Here is a 12,010-nt window from a genome sequence, read left to right as displayed (position 1 = left end):
ATGGATTTCCTTCTTTCCCTATATATAAGACTTTTGAAATTGCTGGCTGTTAAAGGAGGTTGAAGTTGTGGAGCCTGTACTGTGTACAGTAGTTTCATCAGAGTCAGGAGAGTAATGGGGCCGGTAGTGATAAAGCAGTCTAATCAAAGCCTGTAGCTCATCCTTCCATCCAAAGAAGTCAAATCCCCAAATATAATTAGTTGCTTTTCCTGGGCAAGCAAATTGGACATGATGAAAAAAGGCCCTGGGGGTCAAATAGTGCACTTGAAAGACAGGAGGAGATGAAGTAAGCAATATGGCCACGGGCGCAGAGGGACTGATGTTGCAATTATGGCTGAAATGAACTATCAGCCATGTTTAGATGAGAGGCACAAGTGATTTTGGATCTACTTTCCAGCATTGATTTTCATGTCTTTTCTTAAAGGGTACAGTGTATTACAGTGTACTGTTTATTAGAACAATTGCACCATGATTGCATTGCAAGAGTGGGCAAATCAGTAACCTGGGCACCTGGGACATGCAGATCACGTGCCCAAGATATTAGTTTTTTTTACTCATACTCGGACACGTAGGTTCAGTGGGCTTCTGATAAAAGTCAGAAGTGTCTAGGGTGTATTTGTATGCTGTAGCTTTAAGATTTCCCTTCACTGGAACTGAGGCCAAAACCTGTTTCATCATGACAATGCCCCTGTGCATAAAATGAACTCCATAAAGACATAGTTTGCCAGTGCTGGAGTGGGATTAATTGGAACGCCCCCACGGCGATTTTCCAAAATCTAGTGCAAAGACTTCCCAAAATATTGGAGGCTGTTACTGCAGCAAAGGGGGACTATCTTTGTAATGAGATATTCAGCAAGCACATATGGGTGTGATGGTCAGTTAGTCCATTTTATATTATTACATAAATTTACCTCCCGACTTTTTAGCCTATTCAGTCAACTGAAACATGACTGGGTAAGTACTCTAGAGCTTTCCATTGCTCATTGGGTCAGTTAACTCGTTTCCTTTCACTGTCATCTGACCCAGATGTGGGACTGAATGACAGCCCAAATCAGGCCCACGCTGTACTTCCAAAGGCATGTAGTTATACAGTGATACATATACTAGGAGTGAGCCAAATCAGAAAATTTCAAAGGTACAGCCAGGGCACTGCCACAACAGAGCCACATGTCTACCAGAGGTGAGCCGTAGTAGAAATGTTCTACATTCTACAGTATGTGGCCCATAAATTGCCCAAATAGGACTGACAAACTAAAATCTAGTGGAACCCTGTATCTTAACCGAGACTCCACCAAGCCACCGAGGCTCCACCGAATTAATATATAGTTCAGTCACTTTTGAACTGGGAAAGAATGTGACTTCGCCACTCCTGCGTTATACCGCACAAAAATATATTTGATGACATCATTACTGTATGTCCTGAAGTTGAGTTCATTTTAAGCACTTACTGTATATACTCTTGTTCTCCCCGTGCTGCGGGGGTTTCCTCCGGGTACTCCGGTTTCCTCCCCCAGTCCAAAGACATGCACGGTAGGCTGATTGGCATGTCCAAAAGTGTCCGTAGTGTATGAATGGGTGTGTGAGTGTGTATGTGATTGTGCCCTGCGATGGATTGGCACCACGTCCAGGGTGTACCCCGCCTTGTGCCCGATGCTCCCTGGGATAGACTCCGGGTTCCCCCGTGACCCTGAAAAGGATAAAGCGGTATAGAAGATGGATGGATGGATGGATGGATGTATATACTCTGCTGTACGAGCTGTTTACAGTACAATCCAAAATGACCTCAAACAGAACTCTATAGTGAGTGTGTGTTTTTTCTTAATAATGAGGGGATATAATGGATGTGTACATGCTGAGAAGTAAATGGAATTGGAGTGTAAAAATACAGAACATACTGTACTGTACTTAACTCTCTCCATTAGTTGGAGGAAACGCTTATTTGCTAGTTGCCGCTTACTGAGTCCCTCAGCCAAGTTGCATCAGTTACAGGCTTGTTTGGTGGCAGGTTTTTGATGTCATTAAAGGTTTACAGCCAGACAACCAGATGCCCATTAGAGACTCGCGCATTTCCTACATTCTATATAATGAGTGTCCTACTGACACGCTGAGGCTTTCAAATCTGAGATGACATGTGTGAACCACTGTTCCAGGGGGCTTTTAATTAAAACTATCAGAGGGCTGACAGGGGAAAAAAAATACTGATTAATGGGGTTCGACTTCTATTTCAGATCTGGTTTTCAGGAACCATATTCTGGTTTAATTAGACCCAGACGGCAGAAAGCAGCTGGATGTTTCAGATCAGCCACAACATTCTGAGCGAGACATATGTCGTCTTTTGACACAATCCCCGCCGTTTACTTATTTATATTTTTCCCCCGTAATCATCTCTTATGGATTTGCACAAAACTCATTGATGTGGGTGTTTAGGGCGAGTGCCAAGATTCTGGAGCAAGCAGAGCAATATGGCATGCATGCTGATATTTCTACCTGTTCCGCATTGCACGAGGCATAGTTCCTGCCTCGATCTTTTATAGATAGGTGTGGTTTGCACCGGGGTGGGGGGGTGGGGGGGGGCTGGGTTGGGGGGCTCGGAGACTCGACACTATAATTAAGTAAGTAAATTAAATTTCATATATACTAAGTCATCTTAGAAGTAGTGATGTGAAAACACTCCTTCCAATGTCTAGCAATGGAGCTTTCTAGAAAATCAGCTTATTGAATGAAATGCCCCATAGGCTAGAATGCATAGAACGCATAAATATTTTACACCACTAGATGTTGATGAAACATTTATGTTCACATTTATTTTTGAGGTACTGGATTAATATTTCATGCTATTTGCATTAAAAAAATGTTGTCGTTTTTTTTTTGTTTGTTTTTTTTTTTTACATAGCTTTATAATTTGCTAATTAAGTTTCATTTCAATAAATAATTAGAAATAAACGAGTGTGGTTTGTGCAATGGTGCAACAAAAAATCATTCTATTCTGATTGCTGATTACTCTCTGTGTTTGAATTGAAATTGCACCAAATATCTAGGCCATGTGAGGTTTTTCTTATGACAAACACCCCCTAATGAAGAACACACCTAAGGTAAAATACTTGGCGTGATGGAGTTCATGGTCAAGGAGATACGGGGTATGAAATCTGTAAAGGTGTAAATCCAGCCTCTCCTGTAAAGGAGCAGTCGTTCTAATAAACACAGGACTGCCCGATGTTCGTCTTGCTTCACGTGGAAATGCTGCAGTCCGCATAAACGGGTCTCATTTTCTCCCGTCAAAGACAACGCGCACTGAACTGAAAGAACCACAAAACAAATAAGAGGATAATATACTGCGAGGATGGGAAGAAAAAAAAAAAAAAAAACACTTGATCTTTGATCAATTGCTCCATAAAGTGCCTACAGCTGTCTCTTCAGTAATGTGCACCAGCTGAAACGGGAGACTCCCATGTGCATCCTGCAGAAACCACACGAGTGCCTTCCCACTGAGTGAACACTTGCTTCAGACACACTGCAACTGTCTCACAGTACTCACAAATAACAGCTACAACAGTACTATTCGCCCGCTGATGAAATTTCAATGCCAGCCTATTAAAATGAACGTGCAATAAAAATACCTTTTAAAATGGTCTCATCAAGCAGATTATTCTTGGAACACACCTTGGAATGATCCATCCATCCATCCATCTTCTATACCGCTTATCCTTTTCCTTTTGGGAGCCTATCCCAGGGAGCATCGGGCACAAGGCGGGGTACACCCTGGACAGGGTGCCAGTCCATCGCAGGGCACAATCACATACACTCTCACACACCCATTCATACACTACGGACACTTTTGGACACGCCAATCAGCCTACAATGCATGTCTTTGGACTGGGGGAGGAAACCGGAGTACCCGGAGGAAACCCCCGCAGCACGGGGAGAACATGCAAACTCCGCACACACAGGGCCACGGCGGGAATCGAACCCCCGACCCTGGAGGTGTGAGGCGAGTGCGCAGTCTTAGGTAAAAGCTTAACTTTATGTTTTCCAACACGGGAAAGTCTTCATGGTGCTGTCGACTATGCTCAGAGTGTGGCCAGCTGGCTTTCACATGGGAACCAGGAAAATTGCGAGATTTTCTTCATTCTGTTTCTCGCCATACTGAAGCGGCTGGTAGGCAATAATATGTGATTAAAACAAACTAAGCGATGCACTCATTTGACATTTTTGGGGCAGTTTATTATGGAATCGTCATGATAACTTTTATGGAAATCATTATAGCACAATCACTGCCACTGTTATTTGACACTATACGGCCAAAAGTATGTGGACACCTGGCCATCACACGCATATTCCAGATTTAGTTCCCTTTTGCTGTTGTAATAACCTCGATTCCTCCAGGAAGGCTTTCTGCTAGATTTCAGAATGTAGCCGTGGGCATTTGTAGTCATTCAGCCACAAGAGCATCAGTGAGGTCAGGCACTGATGTTAGGTGAGGAGGTCTGGGGTGCAGTCAGTGTTCCATTTCTTCCCAAAGGTGCTCAGTGAAGAAGCTTTCTGGACAGGGGCACTGTCATACTGGAACATGATTGGGCGTCTTAGTTCAAGTGAAGGGAAATCTTAACGCTACAGCATGCAAAGACATTCTACACTATTGTGTGCTTCAATAGTATCTTTGTGCTAACAGTTTAGAGAAGAACCACGTGGGTGTGATGGTCAGGTGTCCACAAACCTTTGGCCATATAATGTATAATCAGTCATAACATTAAAACCACTGACAGGTGAAGTGAATAACATTGATTATCTCATTACAGTGGCACCTATCAAGAGGTGGGATATATTAGGCAGGAGATGAACGGTTAGTTCTCAAAGTTTATGTGTTGGAAGCAGGGAAAATGGGCAACCGTAAGGATCTGAGCGACTTCGACAAAGGCCGAATTGTGATGGCTAGACGAGCATCTCCAAAACGGCAGATTTGGTGTCTTGTTCCTGGTAAACAGTGGTTAGTACCTACCAAGAACAACCGGTGAACCATCAACAGAGTCCCACGGAAGAGCTACTGTAGCTGAAGAGGTTAATGATGGCTATGATAGAATGGCGTCAGAACACACAGTGCATCACAGCTTGCTGTGTATGTTGTCAAACGCACCTACAATGGGCACATGAGCAGCAGAACTGGACCATGGACCAATATTAGAAAGTGGCCTGGTCTGCTGAATCACATTTTTGATTAATTTTTTTTACATCATGTGGATGGCCGGGTGCGTGTGTGTGCGTCGCTTACCTGGGGAAGAGATGGTACAAGGATGCACTATGGGAAGAAGGTAAATCGGCGGACGCAGTGTGATGTTCTGGGCAATGTTCTGCTGGAAACCTCGGGTCCTGCATTCATCCGGATGTTTCTTTGACACGTACCACCTTCCTAAACACTATTGCAGAACAAGTACACCCCTTCAAGTCAACACTATTCCATAATGGTAGTGACCTCTTTCAGCAGGATAATGCGCCCTGACACACTGCAAAAAAATTGTTCAGGAACGATTTGAGGAACATGACAAAGAGTTTCAAGGTGTTGACTTAGACACCGAATTCCTGATCGAGCATCTATGGGATGTGCTAGACAAACAAGTCCTATCCATGGAGGCACCACGTCACAACGTACAGGATCTTCTACTAACGTCTTGGTGCCAGATACCACAGCACACCTTCAGAGGCCTCGTGGAGTCCATGCCTTTACGCGTCAGAGTTGTTTTAACGACGCAAGAGAGACTTAGACCATATTAGGCACGTGGTTTTAATGTTATGGCTGATCGGTGTATGTAATGTATTACTCGAAATCTACAGATTAATTATACTGGAATCAAAAAAATGTAGAATCAGTATGGACTTTGCTGCATTGTTCTAAGCACGAAAATCAATTTTACATCTGAGCAATTATGGCGCGAGAACTCTGGAGCTCATATAATAGGTCTCTATAAATGCAGAAACTAAGCTCTCGCTACAGCCAGAAGGCTTTGTGGGTGGAGAATGTGCGAGGGCAGAATGAAGGACACCACCAATAAGCTCGAATAACCTTCAGTGGGAATTCTGTCTCCACAGATAATCACGTCTAATTCCAGCTGAAGCATAAGCACTGATATACCAAGACTCAAGACTCAAGACTCACTTGTTTGATATTCCAGGTATCAGGCACGCTGATGCCTGAGTAAGCCCCCTTCAGTCCTTCCTGTAGCCAAATAGTCTAACTAAATTTCACTCCAATCCCTCAGTTTCCAGGTGTTAAGAAGAAAAATATGTATTGTGAAATACCTTATAATTGCATAAGCTTTTGGCATAACAAGCTGAAACTAGAATCACCCTTACAGGGGAGACAAAAAAGCACCGTAGATAATAGAAGAGGACGTTTAAAGTAATACCGTCATAATGTCTCGCTGCCATCATTGTAGGCTGAATAACTTTCCTGTATTTTGAAGTATTTACAATGTACTTTCTTACTTAAACATGTAGCATCATTACTGTTTCTACTCACAACCTTGTTTCTCCGAAATACCATCAACTCCTTCTTTGCTTAATCCCTTGGTGTCTTGGTACGTGCCATATTTACACCGTGACCTAGTACTGTGGGGGTTTTTTAGCACACGCTTACCTCAGTGATACCTAAATCTACTGTAAATGCTGTAAAACTTGGGAAACGGTTAAATGTTGAATAGGGAGTAGGGACAGTGCCATGTACTAGAAGATGGTAGTCAGGTTAGTAGTGCTTGGAGGAGAAGGGATGGAAGGAGCAAAGGAGATAAAGGAGGGACAGAATAGTAGGGTGAATGAAAGCTGCAATGCAGGGAAAGAACTCGTCGTGGTTTTTTCAGAGGCCGTGTGGCCTGTGCGTTTAGAGATGCATCCTAAACCAAAATCAATACAGATTATGTGGGTGTTAGTATTAAGTCAGCAGCTTTATTCAGACTTTGCAGCATTACCTGACTCAACGGCTTCTGAAGTGGTCTGAAATGAACCACAGTTACAAAATAAAAGAGAACGTAACTGTTTTAATCAGTCTGATTTGAGGCAACGTTGACGATCTAGTCCAGGGGTGTCTAATCTTATCCGCAAAGGGCCAGTGTGGGTGCAGGTTTTCGTTCCTGTCAAGCAGGAGCGGGTGGAAACTGGAAAATGTTTTTGGCTTGAATGAACGCATCCGACGTCTGTGTCAGATTTTATTCTGCATTTTAACGGTAGACGTCAGGAATATTTTTGAAAGCTACGGTCCATCAGAGCGGGGGGGAAAAAAACAGACAAGGGTCAAAGATAGTGATGTCAAGAATAAGTAGAGAACCACGTTCAATTATAAACAAGGAAAAGAGGGCAAAGGTCAGTGACAGAGAGTCAGACTGGGAAGTGTAACACAGTAGGTACAAATAACCAGGCTGACATTTACACCAAATGTGTTTTCTTTAAGTTTTATATTTGCAAGTTTGGTGTTTAATTTTTTTTTATTAATTCTGTTAAGTTTATTGCGTATAATAATGTGTCAACACTCCGATTGACATTATGAAGCTGTGTTGTTTGTTCTTATTTATTTAAAATACATTGATTTTGTCACTTGTGTTTAGTTCGTAAGTGGGTCAAGTGACCTAAATCCACAAAAGCAGGTTGTAAGAACGCCAAGCTGCACTTGAAGTTAGGAAAATAGGCCTTGGCGTTGCCTCTGTGCTGTGAGGCAGTCTCAGCAGGGACTAACATGAGCGAAAATGTGTTGATTTCTGATTAAGAAATCATTCATTATTCCGAAGGGAATGTTTTTTTTTTTTTTTTTTCTTTCAATTTTCTTGAAGCAAGTCCAACCTGCCATAATTATGTTGAACTGAGAAGAAGAAGAAAAAAAACAACGAATAGATATATTAAAATAAATGACTGACATTTCTTTCCCTCTGTAGTTATTTTACAGTGTAAAGCTTAATTCACGCCTCCTGGCAATCGGGCTTCCGAGGCGTTTGGAGAATGGAAAAGTTGCTTTCCAAAAACAGACAGCACTGGGTCATAGCAAATCAATTCATTTAACTACATTTCCAATACCACGGAGGAAGGGTTGTTCACTTTTAAAATATGTTGTTCTCATTCGAGTCACTGCAACTGAGCTGTTTATAATCTCACCTGTGATACTTTCCATCCATCCATCTATTTTCTATAGCGCTTTATCCTTTTCAGGGTCACGGGGAAACCTGGAGCCTATCCCAGGGAGCATGGGGCACGAGGCGGGGTACACCCTGGACGGAGTGCCAGTCCATCTGAGGGCACAATCACACACACATTCATACGTTACGGACCAGAGCCGTGACGAGAATCGTACCCCCAACACTGTCAGAGTGAGGCGAACATGCTAACCACTAAGCCACCGTGTGCCCCGACGCCTTTTTTTTTTTTTAATCGTTTTAAAATAGACCCTTAAAATCATGGTAATGTAGTCATTTTTAATCATATGAAACTGTAACACAAGTCAAAAAGAATACTTTTAATAAACGATCTTTATACATACTGTACGTTCTCAGATAAACCAACAGCAAAAAAACAAACAAAACAGATAATGTTCTAATATTCAAGTCTGTTGTTTGATAGATGATTGACAGAAGATTCTCCGGCTGTTCTGACACACCATGAGGGCTTTTAGTAGCACTTCTAATTAAGCATAAATTAGACAGAATAGCTCCAAAATCGTGCCTCTTTATACATAGACTTTAAACAGTACGACCAATTATAATGGTTGCATTTCTCCTCCTTTCATTTATTCGCCGTTTCTTCTGAGGTCTTATCCAGATGTCGTGTTTATGAACCAGGAGAGGGGTTTTTTTTTTGATGGTATGTTGTTGTTGTTACAGTATATCCTGCTCATGAGCTGTTAGCTGGGAGTCTTTAGGTCATTATTGTGTTGCGTGTGACTGGACGGCGTCTGACCCGGACAGTGAGGAGCCATTTGTTTCCGAGCCTCCCCTGTAACGCCAGGCTCTGTGCCGCCATCTAAAAGTTGTTGAGTATGAGCATAAGGTATATTTGTGACATAGACGTCAAAAGTTTCTAGCGAGTTCAGCACAGTTAAAGTTAGAAAAATAACTAGAAATAAAGATATGAAAAAGAAAGCTAATCTGTTCCCTCGTCAAATGGATATGAATTCTAGTGAGTAAGCGCCGTTGTGTTAGATTAGCGCGTTGTTATTTTGAGAAAGCTTGAGATCTTTACACCCAGCCCTTGCTTTAATCAGAACCATTAGAATATATAGAATCACGCGTTATCTCATTTGAGTTCTTATGATATCGCAATTGTGAGATGTTTTAGCAATGTCGCATTACAGCCACTTTCGCCATGTGTGCTGTTTTATTAATGTCACATGTAAACGATGCTGTAGACATTGTAGTGATAGTTATTTTTGACACTACATCTGTTGGCTTTACCCCAACCAGTGACACCTTCAGCCTGGATCTGATTTAGTCAGTAGCACCCTTTCTCATCTCCACTGGCCTGTCCTTCTCTCCTCTCCTGTCTTGTCCTGAACCTTGTTATGAGGACATCCATAGCAGTAGAAGTGACATATCGCAGCTCAGGGTAGAAATGGAGACTGAATAAAGCATCTGCCTTCTTTCTCAGCCAAATAAATTGGCAGCGCTGACAAGGTTGTTGTCTCGAAAGAACACTTACAGCGGCATTATGCTTCCTCATTACATTTGAAGGAGGTAAAATACAGACAGAGTGAAGAGGCCTGATGCATGTAACTGTGTGGGGTGACAATAATCGGCCAGCGGAATGTCCGTTTAATTAGCAGCGACGAACGTTTTGATTCACGCACCTTTTAATTGGATTTTAAACGACTGCTGTGAAGTGCTGGGCGAACGACTTGTTCTAAACGGAGACCTGAGACATGATGGAAGTATGATCATATATAGTTCTCCCATTACGCCATCACTCATTACCTCTCTCTCTCTCTCTGTCTGTCTCTCACTCTCTTCCTCTTTAACAATCAAGCCTTTAGTAGCCGACCTGGGTCATCAAGGCATTTCATTCCTGGCCCGGTATTGATGAATTGACTTCATAAAGCAGTGAGACAGCTCACATTTCTTCTGTAGCGATCAATGCCAAAACCCATTCTTTCAGCCTCGTTTGGACACACTAACTCCAGCAACAATTTTCTTGAGCACAAACCAAGAGGTGTCAAGAGGAAATTGTCCTCCAAACACATATCGGCTGCTTGACACCTCAGATACAGTGATGTCAAGGTTTCGTCTTTAGTCAAGTCCAATAAGCCACAATCGGAGCATGTCGTCGTAGTTACAAATCCCCAACGTCAAGGCCAGTCCTTCTGGTTTTTTTGTTGTTTTTTTTTTGCTATACGCTAAGGAGATTTCCATTTGAGATCAAAAGATGATTAGGAGACAGTAGATCTGATATCTACATCTAGATATGTTAAACAATTTAGGACGTCTCTGAACCCACTCATTTTTCAAGCGATCAAAAAGATCCTTCTTTTTTGCTTCTTTTTTATGTTTTACATGCTACAGTGTTTCTCTTTATTATGCAGCCTGTTGTTTGATACACCGACATATTACATCAAGAGCCTCACAGTGAATGAAACAGTACTGCCATATATCTTACTATTATTCATGTATCACGTGCAGAGGGATGGCAAATTAAAGGGAAAAAACCAGCAAGTGTCTTTCTAAGCATTTGAGCTACCATGAGTTACCAGATTTGACCAGTTTCTGGAACTATACTGGAGGGATGAACTTGGTTGATCTTCCAAAAATTTCAAAGGTTTAGATGATAGCGGTTGGAGAGCACTGTCTAAGACATCAGTGCAAAACTATGACTCTGGGAAGGCCAGTGTATCTTTATGGGCGTCTAGATTGGATTTTGTTGTCAGAGTACATTGCTGTACATGTCCTACTGATACAGGAAAACAAGAATTGGCACACTCCTGAAGGATTAATCCACAAGCGCTAGCTTCCCCAACCCAACCCGATGTGTCGTTATGTCCTGACCCTGCTGGATTTACTTCTAATTGATACTGCAACCTCGACAGCTTGTCCAAAGCCCAGCCAAGCTCGCCCATTCCTGCAAAAACACGATGCATTTCATCCGCCTGCACGTCCACTATGCCTCAAAATGCAAAATGAATTGCAACACGCCTGTGGCAGAAACCTGGCAGCACGGTCCATAATACATCTCCGACGTGTTCAAAATGCCACGAAATTAAATGAATACAGAAGTCCACTCCCACTGAATAATTCAGAGCGTGCTCATTACCCACTGTGCTTCCCCATGCTCAGACAGCAGCAAGATCTTCATCTGACCTCAGCCTCTGTGCAACATTCGCCGCTGCGAGTGTTGCTGGGTTTTCTCAGCAGTGCAGAGATTTTTTCTGTTGGAAAGCAACTTCGAGAATCTTATTTAAAGATGATAGATGACACATGGTAGAAAATAACGGGTTTCCGTGAGCCGCAGGTCCGCAGGAGTCAGTTCCTGGGAGTAAACTGAACTCAATAGGAGTTCATTTAATACTGTTTGATTCTGCTGTGTATATTTTTCAATGGCTTAAATAGAGACATCATAGAGAGAAGAAGCACATAACGTGACATTCGATTACTTTCCTATGTATACCTACAAGATGAATGGAAGTCGGCGGTGTTTTACAACCAGCTACGGTTCTAGCGTCGTTAACGGAACTGTAAGAAGCAAGCAAAAAAAAAAATTGTTTATTTATTTATTTATTTATTTACATTTGCACTTTTACTTATCCCCTACTTAGTGTGCATTTTGATTTCTCATTACAAACGCTCAATATGTAAAGAAGAAACCAACAGGGGGTGCTGTTATAGGAAAGAACAAACTACAGGGTGGTGTTTTATTCCTCTTATAACACAGATGATTTTTTTTTTTTATGTATTAATGAATGATACATGAATGACACACTCATTTTATTCTTCCATAAACCTAATAGGACAAAATCAACACAGCGGTTGTTACAAAGAAACCCCAAAACACTAAG

The 12,010-nt window shown here is 42.1% G+C and overlaps 1 protein-coding gene across 1 annotated transcript in view; it reads left to right on the top strand.

Annotated features, from left to right (window-relative positions):
• LOC128611084 (glutamate receptor 3) overlaps nucleotides 1–12,010 on the top strand; it is a 51,194-nt gene that overhangs the window by 28,187 nt on the left and 10,997 nt on the right. The gene's annotated exons all lie outside the window — the stretch shown is intronic.

The sequence above is a fragment of the Ictalurus furcatus genome, chromosome 8 (assembly GCF_023375685.1).
Source record: "Ictalurus furcatus strain D&B chromosome 8, Billie_1.0, whole genome shotgun sequence".
In the NCBI taxonomy this organism is placed as follows: domain Eukaryota; kingdom Metazoa; phylum Chordata; class Actinopteri; order Siluriformes; family Ictaluridae; genus Ictalurus; species Ictalurus furcatus.
This window is presented reverse-complemented; position numbering and strand designations above follow the sequence as displayed.